At 34.3% G+C, this 12,614-nt stretch overlaps 1 long non-coding RNA gene across 1 annotated transcript; it reads right to left on the reverse strand.

Moving 5' to 3' along the window:
• Positions 1–1,802: 1,802 nt before the first annotated feature.
• On the reverse strand, positions 1,803–9,791 carry LOC129925841 (uncharacterized). The gene is made up of 2 exons (XR_008777560.1): positions 7,602–9,791; positions 1,803–2,285 (listed from the first exon to the last, which is right to left on the reverse strand). It is a non-coding gene; the product is annotated as an uncharacterized LOC129925841 (long non-coding RNA).
• Positions 9,792–12,614: the final 2,823 nt, after the last annotated feature.

Consider the following 12,614-nt stretch of genomic DNA (forward strand, 5'->3'; position numbering starts at 1 on the left):
AACTGATTAGCTACAGGTTACGTTAATGTGCAAAAATCGACATTTTTCCTCTAGATATAGGCCTACTGTTTAGGTACCGTTAATGTTAGGGTTAGGATAGAGTTAGGTTTATCTAGGTATGCAAGCTCCTGCAAATAACTACAAAGTAATAATTTAATTTATTAAGCGCTGTTAACAAAGCACTATAAACCTTTGCAGAGCTGATTATTTTGTGTGTCAAAAGAGTTGAGTCAAAGATAATTACAACATAACGTATTACCCGGACAAGTGGATCCTGGTAGTTGGTGATAAATACGAAATTAGTCGTATTCTAATTCTGTTCTAAAGTTGCTGCTCGGCGGTCTGGAAGTTCAAAAGAAAACAGCCCCACTTTCACTGCGCCAAATACCTATATTGTTGATATCTCACAACCATCAAAGACATACCTCACTTACTAGACGTCCCATATTTGACCACTGGAGCAATACACCACAGGTGCGTTATATAAGTCACACTCATACAATACGCCTCACACGCACACCAATTACCATTCACACAAGGGGAGGGGAGTCATATATGGAAAATGAAAGAATGTCAAGAAGAGGGGAGGGAAGAGAAAGTGGCGAAAGAAAACTAAGTCTTACTGGAGGGGGGGGGGAACAGAAGTTAGCAAGACATCCAGGATGACATAACATCCAGACGATGACGTTTTCGGCTAGCGGCTCATGGGTGTCCCTCTTTGCTTTAACAGTGATAAGGGGAGGGAAGCTAAACGACCTCTGTGACCCGAAGCTGAGTCTGCCTTGGTCCAATGAATGGAAAACGGTGTGTGTGTATGTACAGTAGATGGACTGGGTGACAAACTCAGCTCTGCTATTAACATATGATTTTTTTTCTTTCTGACTCACAATCGACTGGTGTCTGGAAATATTTAAGCTCCCAGTAATTTAAGCACCCGGGACCGGGAAATCGGGCACTTTTTGACAAGGCAGAAAATTAGGCACTCTTCAATAGAGACTTAATTTAGAAGATAATTGATTTTTTTTAGCGCATGTTTTATTCCGAAAATACCAACAATAACTAATTTTCAACAGAATGTTCATGAATCAAAAGAAAAGCTGACAAACGGAAAAAAGTAGGCCTACAATCACAAGAATGCGGGGGAAAATCACATTATATAATTTAGGCCTGCATATCAAAGGATTCTGTGGAGGGGAGGTAGAGATGATTCCCCGCTTAATGCTTCACATCCACCACCAACCCTTTAGATTAATTGTTCATATTATTTTTTTAAAATATATATTATGTCGCTACCTCTCTCTAATGTAAAATTAAGCCACTCATAAGTCAGTAGTAAATGCAAAGTCAAGTTTGAGGGTGGAGTATTGAATTTTACCATTTCAGCCCCCCCCCCCCTTTTTTTAAACGATAAAGCAAAAGATTCCGATGATAGATACAGAGTCGGATCGGATGTGATGACGATAAATATAATCGCCTTATCCCCAACTACCTTAACCTTTAAGATGTGCTTGTGGAAGGGAAGGCAGAACAGAATGATAAATTTGTCAAATTCAGATAAATCTAACAAAAAATTACTAAACCTAACCCTAACCCTGAAGACATTAAACGTCGTATAAATCTAGCGCGTCAGACATTTACTGATTTTGTGATGTTGCTAGTTCAGGCTGTCTTGAAGTCAACCAATTACTCTGCAATCGTTTGGGTGTAATTGTTCGGGTGTATTACGTGTAGTTGACCAACAACACAAACAAGAACTGGCACATCGATTGTAACAGGTGAAGAGATGTAGTCAAACGATGATGAACAATTGTACATATATTTATTATGATAAAAGGCCACAGTAGAAGTCTCTGTCACTAAACACGTCGTTACCCTGGAGTGTTCTAACGCTAACTGATTTTCCGGTCTCTAACCCAACATATCCCAAACGTCACTAGTCCCGTTCAATATGCGTCTACTATGGTGCGTCGCTAAATAATTAAAATAACTAACCTATATAAATAAGGTGTCTAACAGATTCCTCCCCCCCTTGAAAAAAAAATATGTCAATATTTTTTCACTACTGTCAAGTCTTACAAGGGCATTTTCAATCTAAGGGGAAGACCACAAACATAACATCTTGCTCTCTTCATCTTGACATCTTCATCTTGACAGTTCCTCATATTCATGTCAATGTTCATAACAGTTCATAACATTCCAGAATCATCTTCAGTTCATCATGGAGGAAAATGTGGCATTTTATGGGCACGTCCTACACATCTCAAATGTTCTTCACTGGCAGTAATCTGATAAAATACAATATTTCAAAAAACCAATTATAAACTTTATTTACACATTCAATAAATTTTTTTTCTTCTTACCACCCTTTTATGTGCTTTTGTCCATTTTTCTTTTATACTCACCCTTTTCCATAGAACTAACTTTCGTCAATGATATATGAAATGATTCACACAAAAAAAAATATCCATACTTACTTTCAAATGCTTAACATCAAATTTACTTATCTCCCTTTTTTATAACATATAAATGGTGTCAATATATTAATATATATTACATAATCAATATAATCATAGTTTATTTACAAAATTATTTCACTTCAATGTCATTCTAGACAATAGATCAGCTACAATATTCACAGATCCACTAATAGCTTTCACTTCAAATTTATATTCCTGTAGTGCTAAGAACCATCTATAAACACGACTGTTTTTCATGCTCTTTTGCTGTATATACTGAATAGGTTTATGATCAGTTAATAATATGAATTTCCTTTCTATTAAATAGCTCTCTAGCTTAGTAATTACCCATATTACAGCTAAGGCTTCTCTTTCAATGACACTATATTTTTTTTCTGCCTCTGACAATTTTCTACTTACATATAATATAGGATGTAAGTTATCATAGTTCTGCATTAAACAACCACCAATAGCATTACCAGATGCATCAGTTGTGACATAAAATATTTTGTCTTTATCAGGTAGTCTTAATATTAGTTCATGACTAAAAACATCTTTAATTCTGTCAATAGCTTTCACACATTCCTCATTACAAACTACTTTTTGAGGTTTTCCTTTTTTAAGTAAGTCATTTAATGGATTCACTATTTCTGCTAAGTTCTTTATAAACTTTCTGTAATAATTTACTATTCCCAATATGCTTTTAATTTGTCTTTTTGTTGTAGGTATTTCAATATTAAGTACTTTCTTTATGTTATCTTCAATAGGGCTAATCATGTTGTTATTTACTTTATGTCCTAAGAAAATTATTTCCTCCAATCCTATTTCTACTTTTTCTGCTTGAATTGTAAGTCCACTTTCTTTTATTATTTTGAACACTTCTTTTACATCTACCAAATGTTCCTCCCAACTATTATTAAAAATACATATGTCATCCAAATAGCAAATAACATTTTCTTTGTTTCCAATTATCATGTTCATCATTCTATTAAATGTGGCAGGTGCATTTACTAATCCAAAACTCATATAATTCCATTGAAAAATACCATATGGTGTTACAAATGCTGTGTAAGGTTTTGCATTTTCTGTTAAAGGTATTTGCCAATAACCTTTAGTTAAATCTAATTTAGTAAAAAATTTTGCTCCATTTAATTTATGTAAAATATCCTCTATATTTGGCATTGGATATGGGTCAAATTCTGTGATGTTATTAAGTTTTCTATAATCAATACATAACCTTATATCTCCATTCTTCTTTTTGGCTATCACAATTGGTGAAGCATAAGGAGATGTTGATGGCTCAATTATACCTGATTCTAGTAAATTGTCTATTTCTTTCTTTACTTTGTCTTGTAAATGTAGCGGTATTCTATATGGCTTAAGCTTGATAGGTTTTGGGTCTGTTACTTTAATGTCATGTTTAATAATATTAGTTTTTCCTGGTATGCTGGAAAAAATTTCTTTGTATTCCTGTATTATTTTAGTTATATCTTTTGACTTTTCCTTAGTTAGATTATTAAGATTAATCTTTTGCCAAGTTTGATTCTCTTTTGTTTCTATTACAGGTATTTCCTTAATATCATTTTCATTATGATTTTCATTTGTTATTATCATCAAGCATTCTTCTCTTTCTGAAAATGTATTTTCTATTTCCTCCTGAATGTTTTGTATTAATTCATCTTCTCTATCATGATACAGTTTCAAATTATTTATGTGATATGTTTTAGTTTTCCCATTTATTTCAATTTGATAATTCACATCACTAATTTGTTTTATCACTTTAAATGGACCTTTCCATTGTTTACCAATTTTATTTTTCAGGTCATTTATCAATATTAATACATTGTTTCCTACTTCTAGTGTTTTCAATTGTCTTTTCTTATTTAGATTCTCATGAGCACTTTGTTTATACTTCTTATTGTTGTTATATGCTTGAGTCCATATTTCTTTCAATTCTGTTGTGATTGTTGTTTCACTGTCATTATTTAATTTATTCTCATTATCTATTAGATTTTCTTTAAAAACATCTAATTCATCTCTGGGTTTTCTTCCATGTATTATTTCATATGGTGAGAATTGTGTTGCTTCATGGATGTTGTTTCTATGAGCAAATAGTACATAGTTAATGTAATGATCCCACTTGTTCTGATTATTCTGAATTATCTTTGTTAGTGATCTTTTTAATGAACCACCATATCGTTCACATAAACCGTTACTCTCTGAAGAGTATATGTGTTGTATATTGTATTGTTTAGTCCATTTCTTAAATTGTTCTGACTTAAACTGAGATCCCTGATCACTCAATATAATTTTAGGTATACCATGTCTTGTAATTACTTTTTGAGTTATGGCATTAATGATATTTTCTGCACTTGTATTTGATAATGGGATTGCCTCTGGGTATCTACTAAACATGTCTATTACTGTTAGAATGTATTTGTTATTATTTTCAGTTTGAATTAAAGGACCTATTAAATCAATAGATACTTTCTGAAATGGTGCTGTAGGTTCATCCATTTCTTGAATAGGTGCTTTATTCACTAGGCTTTTGTTAGATCTCTTTTGACATATGTCACATGAGTTTATGTATTTGTTGATTGTTGCTTTCATTTTGGGCCAAAATACTTGTTTTGACAAATTCCTATAACATTTCTTTACTCCCCTATGTGCTGCTAAATTATTATCATGTGTCATGATTAAAACATCTTTCCAATATTTCTGTGGTAAGACAAGTTGTTTTATTTTCTTGTTATCATTACTTGTTTGTCTAAATAATATTTTATTCTCTATGCAAAATTTCTCCATTGGATTATTATTGTTTTTATCTAGTATTCTTGAATATATTTTCCCAATAATATTGTCATTCATTTGTTCTAATGCAAATGTGGGTGTTGTTTCTTTTTCACTTTGAGATATTTGTGTTTCAAGACTATTTTGTGTTTCATTTTCTATCTCTTTTTCCTTAACATCTGTATTTTCTATTTGTATTACATTACTGGTTTCTTTTTCTTTATCATTACTTATTACATTTATTGTATTTTCCTGTTTCTCATCTTGTTTATTCATTGATCTTGTTATTACCATACTTGTTATATTTTGTGTTTCTATGTTTTCATGATTTTGTCTTATGTTTTTGTATTTGTTTTGCCAGTCTTCTAATTCTTTTCTTGAACATTCTTTAACTCCTTTTATGTTTCCTACTAACATATCATATCTCATTTCTGGTATTGTAATGCCATCACAATAACCAGTGAAAAATGGAGTTTCAATGTACACCCTTATAGCTTTAAATTCCCTTACAGTGCCATCTGCTAATTCTACTTTCTTAGTAAACCCTTTATACCAATGAGGTTTGACAAATTTAGTTTTTATTGCCAAAGTGTTACAACCTGAATCCCTGATTAATTCCACCGGAATTCTATCTACAAACCCTGGGTACACTGCAAAATTGTTCCTATTTCCTTCCATGAAATATACCCTATCTGTCCCTTTATTTTTGTATTCCCTACTGTAACTCCTATTTCTATAATTTCCCCTGTCATTCCTATCTCTACTCCTATATCTACTGTTATTTTGTTCATTGTATCTATTTCTACTTCCAGACCTACTATTCCCTCTTCTACAGTTAGCTGCTATATGACCTTTTCCTTGACATTTAAAACAGGTTATTTCACTATATTTTCTAGTTCCACTATTTGATCTGTTTCTATTTCTACTTCTATCAACATTTTCTTTGGTGTATCCTATTAAATCTACTTTGCTTTTATCCCTATCAGAAAATGGTTTATTTGGATAGGCATTTTTGTATACTCTCATTATCTCTGTTATTTCATCTATAGTTTTTGGATTTCTTTCTCTAATAAAAGATTGTAATTGAGGATCACATTTATTTACAAAGTTGTCCACTAGAATAAAATTTTTTAATCCTTCATAAGAGTTATTCACTTTTTCTAATTTTACCCACTTATTGAAGAAATCCTTTTCCATATTAATGGTAGTTTGGGGTTCTATTTCTAATGATGGTATATTGTCAAAGTATTTCTTTCTAAAAGTTGTAGCATTATGACCATAGGCATTCAATAACTCTCTTTTTAAAACCTGATAGCTATCATCAATATGATGGTCATGATTTTGACATATTGTTAGAGCTTGACCATGAACAAAGTCTATCAGTATTTCAGACCACTCTTCTTCAGGCATATTAAATGTAGACATTTTTGCCTCATATCTTTTTAGAAAATCACCAATGTCATCCTTCTGTTCATCAAAACTTTGAATTTTTCTTTTTAGCCATGTCTGTGAATTAGGGTTGTCTCTTTGAGTGGTATAATTATTTGAGTTATTTGTGTTATTTCCTTGTTCAGTTTGAGCTCTGGCTTGTGCTGCATCCAATCTCATCTTCTCCATTTTAGCTTCATGCTCTCTAATTTTTTCTCTCTCTTTGTCTTGCCTATCTTGGTCCTCTTTTTGTTTCTCATATTCTTCCTTTCTGATCCTTTCTTGTCTCTGACGTTCTTCTTGTCTTTCTATCTCTTGTCTTTGACGTTCCGTTTCTTCCTTCACAACTTGCTGTACATAAGCTGCTAAGTCCTTTCCTTTTAACTCCATGGCCTTTCCATCCTGCATAGCTGTTTCCTTAACCTCCTTAAGGTCCACATATGATGATGTAGCCATTGTGTTTTATATTTTATATATATTTTTACTTAGACTATATTGGTTATGGCTATACTTTAAAAGTTTTTACACACTTTTATACCAGTTTTAAGTGTTATGTCTCTATCTATAGATTTAGTAAATGTGTAAATCTAGTCTGAGTTATTATGGTTATATTCAAATCTGTATATTAGGTCCAGTATTACACACAAATTTAAATCTAGTATATTATAGTATGTATAATAATACTATTTAGATCTATAGTTATCAAGAGCACTATGACTTTTAGATCTAGTATGAATAACTATGATCAATTTTAAAACCTGGTATGACTGGCACTGAAGTCACAGTGAAGTGTCCAGAGTAAATTCAAAGACTGTCTAGAGTCTAGATCTAGAGTAGATTATGGTTCTATTTAACCATACGAAACAAATATGTGTATACAATGTCAAATATATCTTCAACAAGATATATATATCTAGAATGTACTACCTTCATTCATCTTCCAATTAATAATATTTCAAATTAGAGTCTAGATAATCAAATTGTACCAAAGAGATGTACAACAATTTGCAGATCTAAATTTAGCCAGACGACAGTGTTTGACTACATAGCCAGTTTCGGCATTATTCTCATGGCAAAATCATATTTGATTTTAACCGCTCAAACTAAAATTATTTTAGTCTGATTCACAGTAAAAGAATCCTACCCGCACTTTCTATCATTAAGTGAAAAAAAATACAGATCTAATTAAATTAATAAAAATAAATAATTTAAAATAATATAAACAAATGAAATAATTAAATGAGACTATCACTATGGGTTGGGATGTGACAATATGGCACACAATGATAACGTCACGAAGTAACCAGGCAACAACGGATATGACGTTTACACAAACAAAACAAATTACAATCCTAAATATATAATATAGCTTTTCATCTAAATTACGTCTTCTACCCCGACGGGTTTTAAGGCGCACCACCTGATTTTACTCAGGCTAACGTACCAAATTTAGACAAAATCTATTTCTAAGGGCAATCTAAACATATACTAATAAGAAAAATGGCACTTAGCTTTTGATAAGAAAGATCCCTTTGTTCGGACTCCCGAATATGCTAGATCACAACAAATTCCACTGCCTCTCTTCCAGTTCTGACTCTGTTCTCCGGTGCTACCAGTATCCCACGTAATGCCACAGATGTCCTGATATGCCACAGCAAAATGTTCCAGTTTCTTTGACGACTGTTGATGACCGTATGTGTAGTTCCGACGACTTTGTGTACACAGTTACTGACGAATAGGTTAACGGTTCTTCTGGCGATGACTTGACTTGTGTAGACGACTACTGACAAATAACAGTCTCTTGACGGCAACTTGATCTGGACGACTGACGAATAACGAATTTCTTGACGATGACTTGATCTGGGCTGACGAATAACGGCTTTCTTGACGATGACTTGATCTGGGCTGACGAATAACGGTTCTCTAAAATAGTTCACTGCTTCTGCTGCTACTCTGGTAGTACGACGAAGTTTGCTGTTGTACTCTGCTTCATTAGACCAAACTGTCCAATGTAGACTAGGTGAAACCAAGGTCACCTCCGACGACGTTCCGTTAGACGATTAACGGTTTTCAACGAAATTAAGTGGATGTAGCTGTTTCCACAACTTCACTGCTAACAAGTCTAGGTATGGTCTAGACCGACGAATACTATATATATCAATGTTCAGTACTGCTAAATATTACTTCACTAACCTTCCAAAGGTTAAACACAGTGACCGTTATAAACGTGGCAAGCAACCGGTTCAATGAGCAAACTGCTCCACAAGAATCTCTCCAAGGGTAAGACGACAGAGCGATTTCGATTTAGTTAGCTACTAAACTTGTAGTACTCACAATACTTCTGACAGCGGGCAAACTGTCCTTCTCGAAACTGACGAGGTAAAACTTGATACTCAATGTGGCTCCTATGACGAAGAAAAAAATATGTCCAACAGGTTCACTAACGATCTCTCACCCGTTATGAATGAACGGTTTCTCTGGTTGTAGGTCGATTCAGCATATGAAGATCAGGCGTTGCGATGATTACGGTCCTGACGAAGGTCACCCTGAGTTAACGGCTCGTTGAACGTGCGATCAAACAGGCGACGGCTGCTTGTAGATCCAGAACAAAGTCACTCTGCGATAATGCTGTGTTCAGCCGTACTCCGATGAAATCTTATATCTTCGAGTGCACGACCCTCACCTGAGTAAACGTTCTGCTTCGAGGTCCGGTACGAGGTTCGTCGGGCTTCGAGGTTCGGGGTCGCCACTGTGATGTTGCTAGTTCAGGCTGTCTTGAAGTCAACCAATTACTCTGCAATCGTTTGGGTGTAATTGTTCGGGTGTATTACGTGTAGTTGACCAACAACACAAACAAGAACTGGCACATCGATTGTAACAGGTGAAGAGATGTAGTCAAACGATGATGAACAATTGTACATATATTTATTATGATAAAAGGCCACAGTAGAAGTCTCTGTCACTAAACACGTCGTTACCCTGGAGTGTTCTAACGCTAACTGATTTTCCGGTCTCTAACCCAACATATCCCAAACGTCACTAGTCCCGTTCAATATGCGTCTACTATGGTGCGTCGCTAAATAATTAAAATAACTAACCTATATAAATAAGGTGTCTAACAATTTACACAGCTAAAACCAACCTGACTGTAAATCTCCTCACATCTCAAACAAGACTAAACTAAGAATCTTTAACTCTATTGTCAAGGCTGTCCTATTGAATGATTCGGAAACATGGAGAACAACTGAAGTGACAACAAAAATAGTACAGACCTTCATCAACTGATGCCTGAGAAATATCCTAAAAATACACTGGTACGAAAATGTAGAAAACACCAAACTGTGGGAGATGAGTGGGCAGAAAAATATAGAGGTGTAGATCTTAGAGAGGAAGTGGAGATGGATTGGTCACAAGAGAAAATGCCGATAGAGATCTAAAGACTGTTTTTGACAGTAGAAGTTCCCTGTAAGCAAGCACTGATAGTTACTTTCAGTGGCCTACAGTGACAGGATTGCGCAAGCATGTGGCCCTATTCGGCACCTTCGACACGCCCGTAAGACCTGGACTTCATCATTCTCTGGTCAATCTGTTGTTTCCCGATCAAAGGATCCAGCTATACACACCCACCCCTCCCCTACCAGCCCCATGCCGCAGTTTCACCCTCCCCTGACCCCTCCCTGCCCGCTCCCGCATTTTCACCCCACCCCCTGACCACCCTCCCAGTCCGCTCCCGCTGTTTAACTCCACCCCTGACCCCTCCCAGCCCGCTCCCAAAGTTTCAACAATTTCTTGAGCCAGTCAGTCAGTTTCAGTGACCTTGGTTACCTAGCCACATTCCTTGACTCTTGAGGCTAGATTAGAGAAGACAGCCATTTTACCTGGGATATTTCTATTAAATGAATAAATATTTATATATGAAATTCTTTTCTATAAGGACATCAGTTGTTTATTGCATGTATCCTCAAGCACATTCTAGATACAATGCAACAAGTCTCATAACACACAACATTACACTAGACTAGTCCACTAGATTTAGGCTCAGATCTATTTAAATTCAACATTCATTTCAGCTTTATTGAAAAATGTTACAAGCTGTCAGCACCTTAAATCTTCATCAAATCATTTAAAATATAACTTCATAGATCTATACAATAATCCCATCATATATAGGGCAATATAGGCCTAAATCTATTTAAATTCAATTTCTATGGAAAAAAAAATAGGTACCTAAATTTACGCTTTATTAATGTCATTCCAATTTTAAATAATAATATTTTACCCCCCCCCCCCCCCATATTCCTTACTACTAAAATAGTAAATATTCCTATTATTTCTATTTGTTTTATTATCTCTCTCTTGCAATCCGCTATAAGCTGGCGATATTTATATAGGTCTGTGAGTCGGCTCTACAGCGCTATTAATTCTATTATTTCTATATGTTTTTATTTCCTCTCTCTTCGAGTATGGTTTCAGCTGGCGATATTAAAAATCAACTAGGTTATCTCCCCCTGAAAATAATTTTTTTAGCATCGATTCAACGCTGGGACATCGCAAAAATCTGGCCAGTGGTTGCCAGGTGCTGCCTAGAGACGTAAATACGCCAGCTAAAAGCTGAAATTACCATATTGGTAAGATATAGTTAGTTATACATTTAATACATGTAAATTTTACGGTAAATATTAATAAATATATTGATCTAGAACTAGATCTAGTCTAGGTCCATATTTTGAATTTAATAAACCATTTGATTTGATTTAATTGTCATTGTAAATTAGCTTTCACTTTAGATTTAGACTTAACTTAGGCATTGTAAACCTTAAACTAGATTTAGACTAGACTCCTTTAAAAACTAAAATCAACAACAGTCATCATGAAATTGCTCTGGCTATTTATCCTAATAATCACTAAATACACACTAGCTGAACACAGAACTAGATCTACCTTAGTCAACACTAAACTTAAAAAGGAAACAACAGTCATAATCAATCATCACACTTTAGAACAATACAACTTTAAAAATAACCTAACATACACATCCATAACATTAAAGAAGATTACCCATCACAAATGGAAGTTCTCAATCAGACACAGCAGAAATAAATACCTATCACTGTTAATATTAATAGCAGGAGATGTAGAGTCAAATCCAGGGCCTAGATGTAAAGATAGATGCAACATCTGCAAAAAAATATGCACCCTGAAACAGAAAGCCATTCAATGTGACACCTGCGATGAATGGTACCATGCATCATGTCTCCATATGAATACACCTGTGTATTATGCCTTAGGCAACAAAGACGCATCATGGCACTGTGTACCGTGTGGGTTACCTCAGTTTACATCAGGACTGTTTGATTCCTTTGATGCGGACACTTCTAACCCATACAACATCCTAAACACCATCCCAAACCAAACTCACCAACCACTAGCCAGATCCACTCCTGTTAAACCTAAATCTACTAAAATTAAAACAACAGCCTCACTAAACAAACCTACTAAAGAAGTAATACCAAAATACCTTAAAACCTTAGTAATACATTTTCAAAGTATTAGGAACAAAACAGCAGACTTAGAAATTTTATTAGAATGTGAGAAACCAGACATAATTGCAGGAACAGAAACTTGGCTACATCCTGAAATTTATAATGCGGAAATTTTCAATAGTAATTATGAAATTTTTAGAAAAGATAGGGCTGATAATCATGGAGTTCTTTTAGCAATTAAAAACACTCTTATAGCAGAAGAAATTACCTTACCTAACTCAAAAAATGTAGAATCAACATTTTGTTAAATTAATACCACCTCAACATCCCTAATAATAGGCAGCATTTACAGACCACCAAATTCTAGTTTAGAATACATGCAGGAACTATGTAATCATATTTCTATACTTAAAGAGACAAATAAAAATGCAGTTTTTTGGATTATGGGTGATTTCAA

Source organism: Biomphalaria glabrata, chromosome 4, assembly GCF_947242115.1.
Source record: "Biomphalaria glabrata chromosome 4, xgBioGlab47.1, whole genome shotgun sequence".
Classification (NCBI taxonomy): Eukaryota; Metazoa; Mollusca; class Gastropoda; family Planorbidae; genus Biomphalaria; species Biomphalaria glabrata.